Below are 15058 nucleotides of genomic sequence, written 5' to 3' on the forward strand. Positions count from 1 at the left end.
GCGAGACACTGGGTTCTGCGGAACCCTTATGAATTTTTAAATCTAGCTAACATGTATTAACCCAATCTTACTTCATAAGTTAGTATATTTACATTTGAGATCAAACAATTTTGATTTCTTTTTTTCTCATTAGGAGTCTAGTGCAATTAAAGAGGCAGAGTTGTATATAAGACAGGGTATTGACAAGGATGGTTTTATTGTCAAAGATATTAACCCTGAGATAGGTGAGTTTTTTTTTAGAATTTTATGTGTTTTCCTCCATTGGTGTCTTTGTAAAAATACAGCCTTCTATTTCAGTTTCTAGGTAAATTCTAACATTTTGGTATCAATGGTACAGTGAATTAGAAATTATTGTAAGGTTTCTATTAATTTGTTAGACCACCAATTCACCCACTTCAACTTGAAAATGCCTGTACCAAGTAAGGAATATGACAAAACTTTGTTATCCATTTGTTTGATGTGTTGAGCTTTTCAGTTCAAGGATAAGTATCAATTGGCAATCCTCCGTAAATCTGTAACCACAGTTAATGTCAGTCCTACATCAGCTTGATAGGCTTTAGGCTGTTACAGGGCACAGAATTATTCAAGTTAGCGAATCAGCTACTCAGGAGATAATTGGATTATAATTGGATTAATTTTATTATAAAAAGATCTAAAGAAGCTGTCTAATTGATCCATTACTTAAAATATTAAACAGCTTGTTATACGTACCAGATGTCTTGTGATTAGGTCTGTTATTATTGAAAACTTTGAGGAATAACTCTTTACTACTAAATTGAATATCTCAGACGAGATATTTTGTGTTGACATTTTGGGTATCCAATTGCCAGTGTCTACCTTAATACCAAAATAATGTCTACAACTGCAAGTTTACATGACAGGTAAAATTTTTAAATCAAACCTCTAGCTTTTGACGCTAAAAAATCCATTGCCTTTGCAATTTGGTATGCAAATGATATTAAGTCTTTTTCTTTCAATGAAATGCAGCACTTTGACCGCAAAAAGTCTCTCAAATTACCATTGGATGCATATTCAACCAAAACATAGAGAGGCCCTAAATTATACAATTTAAAAGACTCAGAGATTATCAATGATGACAAAAATATACTATAACTTTGCCACTGATTTTTGAAACCATCATATAAAAAGTTCTATAATAAGACTATATGTTCTGCTGACAATAAACTGAAATACAAAAGAATATTTGTCTAGTTATTCTTGAGTGGTGTTTTGTAACTGTATCATTAAAACTGACGTGCAATCAAATATTGTACCAGTGTTCTAAAAACAAAAAAAAACCTTTATAATGTAGGATTATTGTCTAGACTGAATTAATATAGATTGCAAAAGTTTCCATTTAGGCAAGATATATTCTATGAGGGATAATATTCATTTATTTTCATGAAACAAACTCTTCTTTTGTAAAGCAAAGCTTGAAAAACCGTAAAAACAAAATTTGTTCACTGATGACCTTACTAATTCAAAGCATTATTAGCACTTATTTATTATATAGTTCAATATTATATGAAATTGCACACAAACTTTTGGTAACCTTTTGTATGAAGTATTTTGTTGCTACAATAATACATATATATATATATTTCTGGATCCTTTTTAACTGAGTGGTTTCAGTAGTTTATCTACTGTAATCACTAGCCAGTCGAGACTGATGTTGTTAGTTTGAATCCCACTTGTGCAGATGGGCTCAACTTAAATCTTAATTGACTGGGATTGTCAGTTTTCAGAGCCTAACAAAGGTCTGTTGCTCTCTCCAGGTACACAGATTTCCTCCACCAATACAAATTTGCCACCATGGCATAGACACAAGTGCTGAAAGTGTCGTTTATATCAGGGCTTCGAACAAATTTGGGCCAGACATTTTTTTTCCAATCCTGTTTTTTGTCTCTTAAATAGAAAATTTGCGATTTTGTACTTATCAGCTAACCAGTCGCAGACGACGATGCAGACGACGACGCAGACGACGACAACATCATACCATTATACGATCCCAAAAAATTTTTTGCGGTCGGTCGGTCGGTCGTAAGAAAATTAACCTTCATATCAAAATGAAATGCTACATTCGTGATGACACATGCTTCCACAAAAAAGTGCACAGGTAAATAAAAGAAAAACTTGATATAACTTTTTTTTCAAGGTCTAATATTAGCATAAAAATGTAATTATATGAAATTAATGCTTATTTTTGTAATTTTATTGGGGTGTAAAAGTGTTGATCTTGCACACATTTTTAGAATGGAGCACTTTCGCACTTCAGGTATAGAACCACTAATCAGGGCCCGGTCGGAAAGAACATACAAGAAAGTAGTACATATTTTAAACATAATAGTTCCTACGCATAGCTGCATCTTTGTCAATAGGTGAATTAAATATTTGGGTAGTGTTGGTATCAAATGAAAGCTTGGGGACTTGGGATCACTGTAGAACCCTAAAAATGCTAAAAGTTTCTTTTGAATAATAAATAAAATCCTCCGCTGGGCGCAGCTTGATACGACCGCAGAGGTAGAACCTGAACAGTTGGGGCAAGTATGGACACAACATTCAAGCTTGATACAGCACTGAATTTGGATTGTGATTAAATATTTGACACAGCACAGGTTTCTGACACAGAATGAATGTGGTCTAAGAACTTACATTTTTTTAATTTACCTATTCAAACCATATCATTATTATTTGCTTTTATATATAAATCAGACATAACCAATTTAAAATGGAAACTTTTAAAGAAAAAAAAATCCCCCCCTCCAAATTTTTGAACCCCCTTATGATTCATCACCCCCAAACTCAATCCCAGCCTTCCCTTTGTGGTATTGTACCTGCATGCAGTACAATTTCAGAGAGATCCATACACTTGAACACAAGTTATTGTCTGGAAACTAGAAAAATGCTTGTTTTTTGGCCCCTTTTTGGCCCAAAATTCCTAAACGTTTAGAGCAATCACCCCCAAACTCAAACCCAGCTTTCCCTTTGTGATATGGAACCTTGTAGTACAATTTCATAAAGATCCATACACTTACACACAAGTTATTGTCCTGAAACTAGAAAAATGCTTATTTTTTGCCCCTTTTTTGGCCCCTAATTCCTAAAATTTCGAAGCAATTACCCCCAAAATCAATCCCAGCCTTCCCTTTGTTGTATGGTACCTTGTAGTACAATTTCAGAGAGATCCATACACTTGAACACAAGTTATTGTCTGGAAACTAGTAAAATGCTTATTTTTGGCCCCTTATTCCTAAACGTTTGGAGCAATTACCCCCAAACTCAATTCCATCTTTCCCTTTGTGATATGGGACCTTGTAGTACAATTTCAGAAAGATCCATACACTTACACACAAGTTATTGTCATGAAACTAGAAAAATTCTTGTTTTTTTGCCCCTTTTTGGCTACTAATTCCTAATATTTTGAGGCAATTACCCCCAAAATCAATCCCAGCATTCCCTGTGTGATATGGAACCTTGTGGTACAATGTCAGAGAGATCCATACACTTACAGACAAGTAATGTCTGGAAGTTACAAAAATGCTTATTTTTGGCCCTTAATTCCTTAACTGTTGGTACCATAACCCCCAAAATCAATCCCTACCTTCTTTGTGGTATTGAACCCTATGGTAAAATTTCATAGAGATCCATTCACTTAAACTAAAGTTAGAGTGCGAAAACCAATGTGTCTTCGGACGACGACAACAACAACGACGACGCCGGACGACGAAAACGACGACGCCAACGTCATACCAATAAACGACCACAAAATTTTTTTGCAGTAGTATAAAAAGTATATAAAATTATGATAGGAGGGCACATTTGCACTGTAGTTCAGATCAGAAGTACCTGGAGAAATAAAATATGTGTAAGAAAAAAAAATTGAACCATAATTTCCTGTAAATATGCACATCTACATAGTATGTCCTTATTATCTACAAAGTTTCATGAAATGATGTTGTGTGGTTTCAGAGGAGTTGCGATGACAAACTGTTGCAGAAGTGCATTGAAGCAAATAAGTTCAAAGGGGAGTAACTCCTTGAAAAAAAAATTGAATCATAATTTCCTGTCGATATGCACATCTACATAGTATGTCCTTATCAACTACAAAGTTTCATGAAATTCTGTTGTGTGGTTTCAGAGGAGTTGTGATGACAAACTGTTGCAGTAGTACATTGAAGCAAATAAGTTCAAAGGGGCGTAACTCCTAGAAAAAAAATTGAACCGTAATTTCCTGTCGATATGCACATCTACATAGTATGTCCTTATTATCTAAAAAGGTTTCATGAAATAATGTTGTGTGGTATCAGAGGTGTTGCGATGACAAACTGTTGCAGTAGTACATTAAAGTAAATAAGTTCAAAGGGGCGTAACTCCTAGAAAAAAAATTTAATCGCAATTTCCTATCGATATGCACAACTACATAGTATGTCCTTATTATCTAAAAAGGTTTCATGAAATAATGTTGTGTGGTATCAGAGGTGTTGCGATGACAAACTGTTGCAGTAGTACATTAAAGTAAATAAGTTCAAAGGGGCGTAACTCCTAGAAAAAAAATTGAATCGCAATTTCCTATCGATATGCACAACTACATAGTATGTCCTTATTATCTAAAAAGGTTTCGTGAAATTCTGTTGTGTGGTTTGAGAGGAGTTGCGATGACAAGAAACAGGACTGATGGACTGACGGACGGACTGACAGACGGACGGGTCAAAATTATTATACCCTCCGCAACCCGTTGCGAGGGGTATAATTACTACCTATCACCTGTCGAAAACAATTACAATAAAAATATGTATAAGAATTCTTAGAATGAATTTTATAATATCACTGAAGTAAAATTAAAGTTCAAATACGATTGAAAGTATGGTTTATTTTATCACCTTGCACTTTCTTTACTTGGCTGTGGTTTTGCAATTAAACAATTAAACCATATAAATAAGAAGATGTGGTATGAGTGCCAATGAGACAACTCTCCATCCAAGTCGCAATGCATTTAAAGTCAGCAATTTAGAAGACACTTTAATAATTATATGTATTTCCAAATTGCAATAGGTTCCCTATGTTAGACTAAGGCCCCTTCTGGCAGCCTTCAAGGATAAGAAATAATCAACAAAGTAACAACACTAATTGGTTCCCACCTCATAAGGAACATTCATGCCATATTTGATTTCATTCCATTCAGTGGTTCATATAAGAAAACATTTTTATGTAATTCATATAACTAGACCACGTCTCCGGTTGGTGCCCATCTTGGATGACAAATCAGTAACAAAGTTACAAAACTTGGTAAGTACCGGGTAAGCACCTCATAAGGAACATTAATACCATGTTTGATTTCAATCCATTCAAAGGTTCTTATAGAAGAAGACATTTGGTTACATATTTCCCCATAGTGATCTATGTTAAACTAAGGTCCTCCTGGTGGCCATCTTGAACAGTTAATCGGCAACAAAGTAGCAACACTTCATCAACACCTCATAAGGAACATTTATGCCATGTTTGGTTTCATTCCATTCAATATTAATGCTCCTCTAGAAGAGGCATGTGTATGTATTTCCTATAGGGTCTTATGTTAAACTAAGTCCCCTACTGGCGGCCATCTTGGATGATGGTTCGGCTACAAAGTAACAACACTTGGTCAGCACCTCATTAGAGAATATTGGTTACACACCATTATTCCGACAGCCCATTAGTCCGACAGCCCATTGGTCAGACAACCCATTAGTCCGACAACCTAATGTTCCGTCAACCCAATATTCCGACAACCCATTGCTCTGACAGCCCAATAATCCGACAACCCATTAGTCCGACACTTATCAGGTATCAGGGTAAAATTTGTCTGTCTATATTATAACATATTCGAATACTTTCTATATACTCAATTCGAAATCTGTATATAGAATAGAACAGAATAGAATATTTCATTTTCCAAATTATAGGGCCTATAAAGAGCATATAAATCAAGAACAACAAGTGAAAGTGCGAGCTACTGCTCACTGATGATACCACCGCCCAAATATTTCGGTAAACAGGAAGTTGTTGAGTGATGAATCTGAAAATGCATCACACGGTATAGCTGACTTATATAAACCCTGAAACCGAATTTCAGAAATCCTTGTAATGTAGTTCCCAAGAAAGATGCGACGAAAATATTCATGGGACGGACGGGCGGACTTGACGGGCTGACGGACGGACTGTCGACAGACAGAGGTAAAACAGTATACCCCCACTTTTTTAAAGCGGGGGTATACTGATTGGGTCAACATTAAGCCATTACCATACTAGTATAATATAATTATCATTATATCACCATAAACCTCAGTCAGAATCGGAGCCAAAACAAAATAGAAATAACAACTAACACATTGATATCAAATAACAGTATCAAGACCTTTTCTACATAAGTCAAAAGAACTACCAATAAAATCATCATTTTTTTTCCATAATAGTAAAGTTTTCTTGTGTTAACATCAAAACAAATTTCGAAGATTTATCATGTTTATCTTAATTTTTAAAGTTCTGACAAGTGCTAGAAATATGCTGAAAGAGTTCATCCCTCAAATTATTATAAAGTGAGCATTCAATTGAAAAATGACGCTCATCCTCAATTTTATCAGCTGTACAATTTAAACAGTAGTGCTCAGATCTTGCAATACGATTTTTTGAATATATGGCATTTTCAATTCTTAATGTAATGGGTGAGCATTGATTCTTAATTTACATATGAACTGCCTTTTCTTAAAATCAATGATATCTAAATAATTTTCTTCTTGAAAACAATCTTTGAATGCAAAATAAGTGTCAAGTTTGCCTTTGTCAGTGTTCATTTTTTGAAACTTTTAATAGATGATTCCAATATTTAAGAAAACTGTTACAAAATTTATTTTTAACCAAAATACATAATGTACTAAGTTTGTTATTAGAATTAGGTAATTGAATCTCTTTTTGTACAAATTCTATACTGGAAAAATATGTATTGACTTTAGAAAAAATGTAACTGTTTATTACACATATAGGCATCATATAATATTCCATCTTTCAAACCTACTAGTCTATCAATATTTTAACACTGATAAGTTAACTGCAAAATAAGGAAATCTACCAAGTTCTGACATCACAGCTATAGATACGTAATTACAATTTGTGTATGGAGTAATAATTTTCGCGCCTTTTCGTATATACAGAAATCCTTTAATATGTATTTTCAGAATTAAGAAAAAACCCAACGGATAAACAAAACTATTTCCGTTTGGATAAACTTTGAATTCCGTAAAAAATAAACGGAATCATGACGTAACAATTATTTGCATACCGAATACGCAAATACACACTATACAGAGTTTTAATTACGTGTATATATGCAGAATTCGAATTACGTTATACAGATTCTCATCAAACTATTTTCAACAAATTCAGGGGGGTCAGCTATAAAATACAAAATCTATTCTGTGTATTGGATATTGTGTGACTCCAATATGGCCAAAATCTGACCACTGTAAGGATTAGGTGGACGACTCTATGCCTCATTTAAAACAACTTACAACTTTTAATTTTTGTTCTTAAATTTTCTAAAAAGCGAGGCAAACTTATTCATTATTTAACACGGCCCTGCATGTATTGTGATGCATTAACTGTTTTCTTCAATATTCGCATTTTAAAATTAGCACACTTTTTAAAATCATTTTCTCCAAAATTAAGAAAAAAAAAAACAACAACAAAACAATCTACTAAGTATACAGTAGAGTTATGCACAGTCAGTTTGCCTCAACAATTACATTGCCTTAACCAATGAATGTTGGACAAACCAAGAGTAAGTCCAGGAGAAGGGAAATCATTTGACAAAGACACACGCGGGACAAGAATGTCACACATTGTCTTATATACATGATTTTCTAATAGTTGTTATTGGCTTTGAACTAGCTGTCAATAACTGTGAATACTCTCAGATTTGTACTTTGTGTTTTTGTTGTTGTGAGGGATGTATAAATATCCTGTCACGTCCGGTATGTATTTGTGTTAATAGTTTGTGTGCTTTGTATCGATCTGATGAGTTAAGCCCTTTTCAACTAATTTTTATAGTTTGTTATTATGTTCTACTGTTACACCATTGTTCCAGGTTTGGGGAGGGTTGATGCCTTCTAACATGTTTAACCCCGCCACATGTGGAGCTCTGTTGTATGCTGAATCTGATGAGTTCAGTTTGTGGGGAACCAGTACTGGTAAGTCAATAATATTTGGTGTGTTGTTGTACATGTATCAGAATTACAACATCTCATGGGGATTAGTTGTCAACCCCCTTAGTCATGGTTGTCATGGTCTATTGACATTAAATCTTGGGCATGTTACAGCTTAAAATTAAAATTTAAAACCTCAGTAAATTACAATAAGACCACCATCTGTATCATCTTAAAAACTACATACATGTGCACATAGGCCGTACCTTGACCTATAATGGTTTACTTTTATAAATTGTAATTTGGATGGAGAGTTGTCTTATTGGCACTCATGCCACATCTTCCTATATCTATTCTATTCAACATTTTTACCGGAAATTTACTTTCGTTTTAATTCATTCATAATTTCATTATCATAAATCCCGAGCAATACCAAAATAATTATGATCACTTACACTAAGTTGATAACCACAGAGAAGACCGTAATCTATTCACATCAGCACATTTACCTTTTTGAGCAAAAGACAATTTCAACTGGGACCCAGATCAACTATTTGATGTAACGCTCTATTTTTAGAACGTACGGACAAGGGTTAAACTTAATGTCCCCTCCACTACGATGGGGGCATAAAAATATATAAAGGGAGGTTATATCAATAGATATAAAGCAGTCAACAAAGTTTAATACTGTTCAAAGCATTTTTGAATTATTATCTGCAAACTGCGAAATCACCCCTTTTTTATGATTAAAATCTGAAACCTAAAACCTTAAATTTATAAAATTGAAATGGAGCTTGCATCAATAGCTATGAACAATTAACCAATTTTAGTTTCATGACAAATAACAACTTCTTAAAGCATTTTTGAGTTCATGTCCTAAAACATGGAAATCCCCCTTTTATGATGAATAAAACCCCATAACTCAATAATGTAAAGTCTAAAATTCCTAAAAATCTAAAGGGAGCTCACATCAATAGATATAATCAATTCACCAGAGTTCCATGCAGGGGGAATGTTCAAGGGAAGCAAATGCTCTTTAATATTATGCGTGTTTCAAAAATTGAGGAAAAAATACAAGTAGAGTTGTCATTTTTCACAGAATTAGTTTACTTACCTTCTAATTCTATAAAAAATTTCACAACTACATGTAACTACTGAACAGCAACATGAATATCGTTGGTACAATGAAACTATGACTTCTGATCTGCAACACCTACTTACAGACACAAAAATATCATCAAATAGTGAAATATAAGATTGATTGCACCTTGTATGGATAATTCCGACACGTGTTACAGGAGTCCGTTTGTTTACAAATAATAATGTCACGTGATCACTCACTGACATAACAAGCACATACACTTACTTATAGTTACTTATAGTTGATTTCCAGTTCAGGATCCCTCAAGGTTCCTCTTCACCAGACTCGTAATTTAATGTTTTTCTATTACTGTTTTGTCCGTGACTTCCGAATATTTCTGCTCTGTAGTCATTATAGTATATCTCTTCGTCTGACCAAAATTTGTCTAATCGGTTTTTAAAGGCATTTATTGATAGTGACTTTGTTATTTTATCTGGTAGTTTGTTCCAGGTTTTAGCAATTCTAACAGAGAAAGAGTTCTTACGGATATTGGATTGGAATCTTTGATGTATGACTTTATTACTGTTGGTCCTGCTACTATATCTTTGTTGAGAATCGTCTGCCGTTCTTAAAAATGAGCTTACTTCTTTGTCGTAGTATCCATTCATTGTTTTGAAGGTTTTAATCATATCCCCTCTTATTCTCCTATAAGATAATGTTGGTAAGCCTAGTTTTTTAAGTCTCTCTGGGTAGCTCTGGTAATTGTTTTGTTACCCTTCTTTTGACACCTTCTATTTTGTCGATATCTTTTTTCTTGTATGGGGACCAGACTGAGCTGGCATAATCTAAGTGGGTTCTAACCATGGTTTTGTATAATGGCATGAATGTCTCAATTCCCAAGTACTTAAATGTTCTTCTAAGAACTGCAAATATTGAGTTGGCCTTGTTCACTTTTTCACTTATGTGGTTTTCAAAGGTGAGTTCTGAGTCAATAAGGACTCCTATATCTTTTCCCTCTTTAACCTGTGCTATTGGATGATTTAGAAGACTATAATTTGATGGATGGTCAGTGCTATTAGATTTCGTACATATTTTCATATATTTACATTTTTCCGGGTGAAATTTGAGTAGCCATTTGTCACTCCAGGATTCCATCTTGTTAAGATCTTCTTGTAGAATTTGTCTGTCATTCTGGGTTTTTATTATTCTAAAGATCTTGGTATCATCCGCAAATAGGTATGCATCAGAATCCACTTGGTCTGGAAGATCGTTTATATATAGAACAAATAGTAACGGTCCTAGTACTGATCCTTGGGGTATCCCACATGTAACGTTAGCCCAGTCTGATTCACCATTCACTATGACCTTTTGTTTCCTATCTTCTAAGAAGCTTGTTATCCACCCTACTATATCTTCATTGACACCTAGATTTTTGATTTTGGCTATTAATCTTTTATGAGGTACCTTATCAAAGGCCTTCATAAAATCAGTATATATGCAGTCTATGTCTAAACCTTGATCTAATGCCTCTGTCCACTTATCAATCACTTCTAATAATTGAAGACCAGTTGACCTCACTGCAATAAATCCGTATTGATTTTTAGAGAATAGGTTGTTCTTTTTCATATGCTCTATAATAAATTCACGCAATATCTTCTCCATTATTTTGCATACTACAGATGTCAAACTGACTGGTCTATAATTTTTGGCTAGTGACTTATTACCCTTTTTAAATATTGCACTTATCATAGCATTTTTCCAATCGTTATGTACTGTCTTACTTTCAAGTGATTGATTATATATAATACATAAAGGATTTGCCAATGATTCAGCGATCTCTTTTAGCAGCCTAGGATGTAGTTTGTCCATACCTGGAGATTTATCTATTTGTAATGCATTTAAGTGTTTCAGCACTACTTCTTCCTTTATTTTCTGATTTGACATTACATTAGTTACTAATACCGGCGTTGGTGATAACACTACTCCGTCAGGTTCCTTGGTGAATACGCTGGAAAAGTATTCTACTAGTAATTTGGCCTTCTTGCTGTTATCCTCCGTTTTATCTGATTTTGTGTCTTCTAGATCCAGGTGTAAATCCCCAATTCCTTCTTTGATTTAGTTTTTGACTTGATATAACTCCAGATAGCTTTAGGGTTTTCTTTAGCTTTTTCAGACAGATTTTTCTCATATTCCCTCTTCAACTTATTTACTCTACTTTTTACTTGATTCCTTATCTTATTGTATTCTTTCCTCACCTCTGGGTCGTTATTATGCGTTATCTTTTTTGAGAGGATGTTTTTCCTTTTAAGTTTATCTATGGTGTTTTTATCCATTGGAAAATTGTTTTTCCCTCTACCGATTTGTTCCCTTTCTTTTGTTGGTATATATATTTTGTCCATATCTTGAATTATACTTAAAACTGATCTCCAGTTTTCGTTTATATCATTTTCTTTCTGTAGTAATTCTGACCATTTAATGTTATCTAATTCTTCTTTTATTTTTATGTAGTTTCCTTTACTGAATAATTTAATTATTTTTGGTTTACTTTTAATATTTGTGTAGCAACTAAAGTCAAATTTCATAGTGCAGTGATCGCTTTTTTCCCAGTGGACTTTAGTATTCTAAATTTGAGATCATATTTTCCTCATTTGTTAAAATCAGGTCTAGGGTATGGGGTGTATTGGTACCCTCCATCTTGTTGGTCTTGTAACATGTTGAAATAAGAAGTTTTCTTGTAGATTCTCTAAACATTTGTATTCATTACTTTCTGTACTTTCACCTGGTGAATTCCAACTGTCCCAGTTTATTTCAGGAAAATTATAATCTCCCATTATTAGGATATGTGAGTAGCCTTTACTACAAGCTTCAGTGGTAAGCGTATTTAATTGTTTAGTGTATTCCTGTGATCTGTTTGATGGTGTTCTATATATTAGGCCTAATAATAGCTGGCCTGACTGGTTTAAATTAATCTTAATAAATACGTTTTCTTGAAATTCTGTATTCATTTGGACCTGTGATGCGTCCAGTTGTTTATCTATGTACAATAAAAGACCTCTGCCTGTGTCGACGTCTAGGTTTTTACCAAACATGGTGTAATCGGATACATCGGCTAAAGAATATTCTGAAATTCCTGGTTTGTACCGATTATTTTTAGGTTTAACCTCTGTAATACCAATTATTTTTGGTTTATCGTCTCTTGTTCTGATGGGGATACACAACCCATTCATCTTGCAGAAACGCAAAGGGTATGTGCACGGTTAACAAAAAATACAAAAATGCTGCATGTACAGTTAAAGAAGAAATTATTCCATCAAATAGATAAGATTTTCATTCTTGACACAAATCGACTGGGTTGCCATAATTATTGTCATCGGGGATAAATGGGATTAAATTGACCGCCAAGAAGGTCTAGAGAACCACCTATGGGGAACATTAACATTAATAAGTAATACTTACCAACATTTCTCTATACTAAACGCTATTTTCTATTGTAAAATTTCAGAAAAGATGCTGATAAACTTATTTGGTGATACAGGTTATTTTCTTGTTTTGGCGCGAAATATTCTTACTCTTAATGCTTGCCGTAACAAAATTTGTATAGAATTATGTTTAACTAAAGCTCAGCGTAATTATGCAGAAGCATGACAATACATTAATGATAAAATGTGTAAATATTTCGGTAAAAGAATATAATTTTACTTTACCAGTATACTTCACTTAGAATTACATTTGAGCGCAAGAAAATCTCTTTGTAAATCGGCTGAATTCTGGGGTCGAACTTCAACATGTCAACGGAAATGTTTGCGTGTGCTTGGCTTACATCGAGGCCACAACTTTTTAACCAATCGGGGAATGTTCACTTGGGGCATACATCTATTTTTACTGCAGGTTTTGACATGTTTAAATCGGGATTATAGAAAAATGGAATGTTGTTGGTAGATACAAAACAGAAAATGATGAACACTTTTAGCAAAAAGATAAATTGGATCGGGGGTCTGTGTATTCACATTATTTGTACAACTCTCCTTACTCTTGGGAAGTGTGTGCTTTACATCGAGGCTTGCGTTGCTTTACATCGACGCCATAGTAGTTCAACCAATCGGGGAATGTTTATTTGGGGCATACATCTATTTTTACTACAGGTTTTCGCATATTTTAATCGAAATTAGAGAAAAATGGAATGAAGTTAGGAGATACAAAACAGAAAATGATAAATATTTTTAGCAAAAGATGAATTGGATCGGGGTTCTGTGTATTCACATTATTTGTACAACTCTCCTTACTGATGGCAAAAAACGGAATTTCCGTGACCTAAATGGTTCGCGAAAATTAATATTTTTATATATAGTTTAGTAATTACCTCAACTTCACAATAGAAAATATCGACGAGCAAAGGATAAGCGAGATTGCCATTGTGATATTTATGGCAGATTAAGATACACCATGGCATAAACGCAGGGCAAAGTTAGAATTATCAACAGTATATAAATGCTGCATTATATATTTTTATCCCGGACTTTTTAAAACTTAACAACAAAAGGTCTAAGTGAAATGGAGTTTATTTAACTTAACCACAGTACAGTGCTGCATTATAGTTTATCGTGACATTTTAAAGCTTAACGAAACAAGGTCTGATTGTAATGAATGAGTGAAATGGAGTTTATTTTGTGTGTACATTGTATTATAATTTGGTATATCATAAAATCGTACGTGATAAACTGCTAAACAAAATTGCAATAGAAAACAGGCGTGATATTATTCAAAATTTGTTAATCTTGCTTAGAATACATGTAGTAGGTATACCCTAACAGTAATGCAAATATTACAATAATCCCGATTTAAACTCATTTGGAAGAAAGTTTGTGCACGGATCGACATCGTCTTTTTCTGAGAATAAAATTGAATCTTAAGGTAAATCAGCAACGCTCATGGTTTAATTCACAAAAAAGTAGTAGTTAGTGGTGCATTTTATTTATAAATAAACGGATATCAGAAACCCTCGATACAAATGAAGCAAACATACTCCTGAATCGTCGGACTATCGAAATGTTGGACCATTGAACCGTCGGAACATCGAACCATCGGGCTATTGAACTGTCGGATTACCACTGCAGTTATTTTTAAAAATCAAGCATATGTACATGTCTATATGCTATGATAATTTATATGTGACTTTCCTTGATCGTTGTTAGCTACTATAAGATAACTATAAAATTTGGTTAAAGTGTTTTAACCTTGCGAACGTAAATTCCGCAAAACAAGCAAATCAATAATTTTGCTATAATTTGTCCCAAAAGTAGTCCACCACACTGTAAAAATATCATTGAGAAAGCGCAGGTGGGATTTTTTTAATTTCCATTTATTGTCTAAAAGAAATGAACTACGAAATAACTGTGTTCTCTGGACTATTAGTTGAAATGACCCGAGGTCAATATATGTGTTAGGTGACCAGAGTTAACCAAATTGAATATGTGTGTAATGTGACCAGGAAATGATTGTAAGGTGACCAGAGGTAAACATAGTCAAGAGATGTCCAAGGTGACCGGAGGTAACCAAAGTACATATAGATGTAAGGTAACCAGGGTTACCAGGGTTACCAATGTCAATATGAGTGTAAGGTGATTAGAGGTAACAAAACAAATACATTTATTAGGAAATCAGAGGTAAACAAAATAAACATATTTGTTGATAAGGTGGCTAGACAAAACCGACGTTTATATCTGTGTAAGGTGACAAGAGGAAATTTTAGTCAATATCTGTGTAAGTTGACCCAAGGTAACTAACATCAATATATGTGTTTGGT

The sequence above is a fragment of the Mytilus californianus genome, unplaced genomic scaffold (assembly GCF_021869535.1).
Source record: "Mytilus californianus isolate M0D057914Y unplaced genomic scaffold, xbMytCali1.0.p SCAF_40, whole genome shotgun sequence".
Taxonomy (NCBI): Eukaryota; Metazoa; Mollusca; class Bivalvia; order Mytilida; family Mytilidae; genus Mytilus; species Mytilus californianus.